Raw genomic sequence first — 6,738 nt, 5'->3', positions numbered from 1 at the left:
ACAATAAGCTACTTTTAAAGGATTGAGTTTTAGGTAAGTTAAAACTTGAAGAATCAAAAGATTAATTTTTCCTTTAATAAATTAGGTCAAGATATTTTTCAAAAAATAATTCTCATTTTATTGAAGATAAAATCTTTCATAATCGATCATTTTTACATTTTTTAATGATTATACCTCTTCCGAATCACGATATAAGTTATTTTCTAGAAGCTTTGCATAGTCTAAAATATAGGCATTGGATACATGTGTATATTTTTTTTTTTCCATTACACTTTTATTTTGTTAAGTAATTAATGAGAGTGTTTTGAATAAGTTAAATATTATATTCATTATACTTAAGGGCACAATTGGAAAGATGCAAAATTTTTTTAAAAAATCAAGACTTTGACTAACTCTTTTTGAGAAACTCAAATTAATAACATTGACTTATATTGTGATCGAGATGAAGTAGTTTTTATCATTAATTTCTTACCTAAAATAAATTTGATACTTTAAAATAAAATAAAATCTTTTAAATAATTTTAGTACCTAGTTACTTTATGTACACAAGGAATATTAACAAGAATGATCACAACTATAATAAGATCACTTGCAATCTACCACATTCATCAAGCATCACTTGCATGCAATTTGAGTGGAGCCATTGTTGGAAATTGTGCTCTAGGACCAATCACTGTACTATGCACATTGTTATTTAATGAATTTCTCTTTTGTTATCATAACAATTGTATGTTCAATATGATAACTGTATCCCTAGATAAACTATAGTGATTGTCCTAAATGTCCCTGGTTGGTCATCTTTGAGGGATCATAGATGAAACAAGATTAGTATGACTTTGATTAATTATAGAAATACAAATTAAAGTCATAGGCACTTGAAAGAGTACAAGGAGCTATATTGACCTGATATGAGAAAGCTGCATGTTACGAGTCGTAAGCTTATCTCACATGTAACTATATCGCTAAGCCCTTTGACATGAGATTATCATGGATTCCTACATGATGACCATTGAACTTTGACCTAGTCAAAATTCACCTTTGACTGGACGATCATAAAGGCTATGATTGAGTTTAGTGATATTCATGCAGAGGAATATGAGTGGTCAAGATGTAATGTGAGAGATATTACTGGGCCCCTTGATGAGTGAGATTGAGAAAATGTATGGCCATACTACAATGGAAAGGATTTTTTTTCCATTACTACTGTCAGTCTACTTAGAGATCGAGAAAGTAACAGTCAGGTAAAGGAGAATGACAATTCAATGTCTCATACTTGACCGAAATATCACGTGACAAAAGGGATGTGATATGGTTGCATGATAGGTTACATCGAATCATCGATCCCTATGTGAATTGGGTAGTTGCAATGTCTTGCTAGAAGCTGCTTGTGACTTGTGAACTAATAGCGTAATTAGCTTACTGTCAATTTCATATGGGCCTACAGGGTCGCACATAATAACAGCCTAACTCGAGCTATAATATCCAAGTTCATTGAATTTAGAATATGTTTAGATTCAATAAATATAATATAGGGTGAATGAATTATATATATATATATAAATATTTATTTGATAAATATTTACATATATATATATGAAATGTAAAATTCAAAATATATTATATATATATATATTTTCAAAATATATATATCCATATATGTATATACATATATATATCAGATATATATATATATACATGATATATGTATATGATATATAAAATTAAATATAGATAATATAATATAATATATATATTTTTGAAATATATATATATATATTCGTGTAAATATATAATATAATATGTATATGTGATATATATTATATATTATGTTATGTTATGTTAGTTTTAAATTTAATTTTATATGATAAATTAAATTTAATAACTAACATGATATGAGAGAATATCATGTCAGTTTTATAATTTAAATTTATAAGATAAATTCGAATTAGATATGATATTATGGACTAAATTTATGAAATAAATTTAATTAAATTTTTGTGGGCTTTTAAGTGGAAGACGAAAACCCTTATCTATATACTATATAAAAATAGGCACGTTTTTTATGAAGGATGAGAGAGTTAGAAAAGTTCCGATGGCAAAAACACTCTGAGAGCTACGAAACACCTTATAGAAAGGAAAATTAACGTTCAAAGAAGAACGGACGCTGAGAGCGCTAGTATGCTGTTCGAGTTAGAGAGCTGTTCGTGTGGATATCGGTAGAGGGAGCAAATCTACGTTGTCAACTCCTGAGATCCAAACTCTTGAAGAGAATGTGTGCTAACTTTAAAGAATTAAAGGGTAACTCTTCTATCCATCTTGACTTAAATGAGTTTGTTCGGTCCATATCAGGATAGAGACTTTAAAATTTTAATCTTCTGCTGCACCTTCCTATCTGACAACCGTGTAATATAGAAAGTTTATAATTTATAGGAGTCAATATAATGTTGAAACTTGAATATTTATATGAAATGCTAAATTTTGGGGCTGAGGAATCTGTAGAAGATGGAAAATAAGAATGCGAATAGATGTTGCCGTATATCTATTGAGCAGTGAAGTGATGTTGGATGGTGTTGTTAAGATCGCTCATCCAAATATCTTTATTTCATCCATATGGAGCCACTTTAAATTTAATGCTTTGAAGGCATGGAGTATGCATAGCTCCTGGACAGAATGTTGAGAGTTGAGGACAATTTGTTATAGTGACCTTATTCAATAATGGAAACTTGAAGGTATAATGAAAACCACAAAAGCTCTTCAATCTTGGCAAGTGATCAAGTTCCAAATGCTCCAATTTGCTGAAAATGATATCCTAGTCCTCATCATCCTCTCCCCTTTGCTTTGTTATTACTTCCTCTAGTTGATAGCATTGATCAATTGTGAAGCATGTGAGATGGACCAAGCTTCGAGATGCCAATGATGTCAGCAAAGTGGCCACCCTATGACACGTCACGTGGAGATGTGTGAGATTTGGTATTAGTAAAGAAACAAAGGATGGTCCCAAGCTTATCGTATTGGCAATATTGCAAAGAGTAAGTTTTTGAAAGGGAATAGGAAGTGCAGCAACATCGTGCCCTCCACAAGGATCCTTAAACTCACCATTTAGCTGAAGATGCTCTAAATTTGGGAAGCCGTTCAACAATGATCTGTACGACAAAGTTGTTACTTTGTGAGCATTTAGACGAAGCTCTTTTACTTTGGGGAAGCAATACATTAAAAGATGCCCTCTCCCTATCATCTCTGCTTCCTTTCCATCCAATTCCGACTTCTCCAAATTGGGAATAAGCTGCACAATACATCATAAATCCATATTCTCTTTTTGATTAACTTGAACTTGTAATCATGATAAATCAAAGTCAATACGATTTCTAGAGTTTCAATCTTCTATTGTGCCATACCAATGGTATTATCCCTTTACATGTCAAAAGAAATATAAAATTAAAGCTTATAGCATCTTATAAAAACTCTGTCCCCCCTCCTAATTGTGGAGACTCAAATTTAAAAGAAAGAATATAAAATTATTTAATTATTTTGCAAAATCTATTGATTAGAATATTTAGTATGCAATGTACATTCTTTAGTTTTTGAAAGCTGATCATCAAATTCTAAACAACATTCTACTAAATATTCTAGCCATAAGAATCATTTATATGTTTAAATACTAGAAATTATCAATTTCAAGAGTTTGTGCTTGAAGTTACTTTTTGCTCTTTTATTTGAGCTCATTAGAAAGATACCTTGTGGTAGGAGAGTAGAGGATATTTTAAGTCTAGTTTGCTCTCTTCCTCTTGTATTTTTGATGAACTTGAAATCTTCTTTTCAAATATCTCTATTTCATCACGATATCCAATATCTAACTATTGAAGGTGAGGACATTCTAATTTGTGCCTTTGAGGATAGAAGTTCCTTAAATTTGGAAGGACTAAAAGTTGAACAAAAGTTAGCTTAGGAAACACAAATGTGGTAGCAATAGACTCTGAAACTTGATCCTTTGCAACAATTACTTTTGTACAACAATGCTCAATTTCAAGATTTTCAAGATCATGAAGCATGCCTTCGGCCATAGATGTAGGAAACACACTTGTGAGGCTTTTACAATAAGAAACTTGTACCTGCCTTAGACTTTGGAAGGAGACATTTCCTTGGTGGTGATTGCTCCACACTTTCTTCAATTTTGGCAAGAGACATAGCTCTAACCTTTTTAATGGCACAACTACTGAAGATAACTGTCTCTCTTTACAATCATTCAAATCTTCTAAATCAAACACCATTTCCAACTCCTCACACCATCTCACTTCTAGTTCTTCCAAACTATGTAAGAATTTTAGAACTTGGAAGGGCATTAATATCACAAAGCCTCACCTCCACACAACTAGTTTTTTCAAGTTAACAAATGAGCTATTTGAAAGTTGAACATCCCATATAGATGAAATCAAATTGTTTAAATATGACAATTCCAATAGATCCAACATCAGAAATAACATCTATTTAAAGAAAATGAGATTTAAATAAATTCACCTATGATTTGCAGGCTTATTGTTTTGAATTACATGTCTAAATAAAGATCTCATATCTAAATCCATATTTTTCAAGAAATTGGTAAATGTGTAAATTCAATAAAACAATAAAATAATGATAAAATTACAGCATAAAAATTGTCTTCAAAAGAGAAATGGAATAAGTAACTAATACATTCTTAATTAAGTTTTCTTTTTAATTCACATAAACTAATAAACTACTTTCAACAATATCTCTACAAGATAACACAATCATTTTTTTCCCTTAAATCTAAAAATTTAGGTGTCTTATGTAGTTGAAAAGGCACAATGAGACATCTAAAAAAATTACAAACAATCAGTTTGTGGAGATATGTAAAATTGAAATTTACATAGCTACAACATTGTTGCGGGAAATTAAAGTAAAATATAATGTTCATAAGAAATAAAGTAATTAGAAAAAACTGCAAAATGCCATAATAGACTACTAGTAATGTAATGCTAGTGAAAATGATTTTCGAAGATAAGTCTCAAGTTTTTAAGTAGTTAAAACAAAGGAAAAACAAGAAGAAAATTATTTAAACATATCTTCTTGATGAAAAGTGATTTAAAAATTAAAAAAATAAATATAAAAAACTGAATATAAAATTTCATGTGGATGCTATATATGCCTACTTTATATTCAAATAAATAACCTTATTGTTTTTTCCCCAAAGTTTTGTGTCTAAGCTTTTTAAGTTCTTACGATTCTGGAGTTTTTTCTTTTCTCCTATATCGGCTTGCATTATACATTGCTTGTTTCATAAAAAGAAAAAAAAAACTTTTGAACATATTGAATTCAAGCCTTTTTTTTAGAATGCAAAATAAATAATTTGATGGCCTTAATTTTTTTTAATTTTAATGCTTACAGTTAGTTTCACTTTTTTATTAGCTTATTTTAAGTAATTTAGAAAACAAAACAAAACATGCAAAGTGCCACAAAAGCCCCATAGCAAAGTAATTCTAGTGAAAATGAATTTCACAAATTAGGAAGTTAAAACAAGAAAAGGTAAGAATAAAATAATATATACATACCTTAAAGTTGAAAAGTGATTTCAAAGTCTTATAGCAATCCTTATTTGTTGCTCTATCATAAAGTTAGGATGCGAAAGAAATACATTACCCGTTTCATTAAAAAAAAAAACTTCAAATAATAAAAGTCATGGCTCTTTTTTTAGAATGCAAAACAAATAATTTGAAGTTTCCTTTTTTAATTTTAATGCCAACAATTTGTTTCTCTCTTTTATTAGCTTATATTAAGTAATTTAAAATAATAAAAGAAAACCTGTACAATGCCACGATAACCACATAGCAATGTCATTGTAGTGAAGGCGAATTTTGCCAATAATTAATTTTGAATTTTTTTAGGAGGTTAAAGCAAGAAAAAGCAAAAATAAAATAAAAAAAATAAACATACCTTATTGTTGAAAAGTAATTTCCAAGTTTTATTGCAATCCTTATTTGTTGCTCTATCCGTATTCCTTAATGTAGAAATCTATGAGAGCTGGCAATCTTTTCATCTTCAAAGTGCGTAACTTCTCAAAAACGATGACATCATTAGTAGATGATCTTTGTGGATCAAATGACTCTTCAATGGTAGACGTCACAACATCTATCAGGGAGTCGCATTCTTCAATTTCAATCTCAAGAATCTGCAAAAATGATCCAACTTTTGAAGCTGAGAAAATCCACTTTAACTGTTGACAACAAGTCACTTTGATTACTTTTAGGTTTTGGAAGAAGGTGGGTGCAATTGGTCCTTCACATAACTTCTTCGGCACATTCAACTTTTCAAGTGTCAAAGTTTAAGCATTGGGAGGGCAACTTCTTGATGGGTTGAGCTCAAAACAATATATTTGACACTATCATTACTTTTGATTTGAAGATGCCTTAAATATGGAAATCCATTGTAAAGAACATTTTCAAGCCCATTGGATCCAGATAAATACAAATCTTCAACTTCTTCCAATAACTTCTGAACCCCCCGCTTCAAGTGGATATTTTTCTTTAGCTCAAGTTTCAACGTCTTTGAAGCTTTACAATTGTCAAACATTCCCAACGTTTTTCAATGAATATTCTGTATCTCTTTAAATTCATATCTAAGAACAAGTTCTCTGGAAAACTAGAGGCATTAAGAATACAAATATCCAGAGAGGAGATTGGCAAGCCCTTTTAACTCATCAAGACTTTCATTTTCATTACCTTT

Source organism: Prosopis cineraria, unplaced genomic scaffold (genome assembly GCF_029017545.1).
Source record: "Prosopis cineraria cultivar Desert tree isolate PC_DT_omini unplaced genomic scaffold, ASM2901754v1 PC11, whole genome shotgun sequence".
NCBI lineage: Eukaryota > Viridiplantae > Streptophyta > Magnoliopsida > Fabales > Fabaceae > Prosopis > Prosopis cineraria.
The sequence above is the reverse complement of the archived record's forward strand: the minus strand, read 5'-3'. Positions refer to the sequence as shown.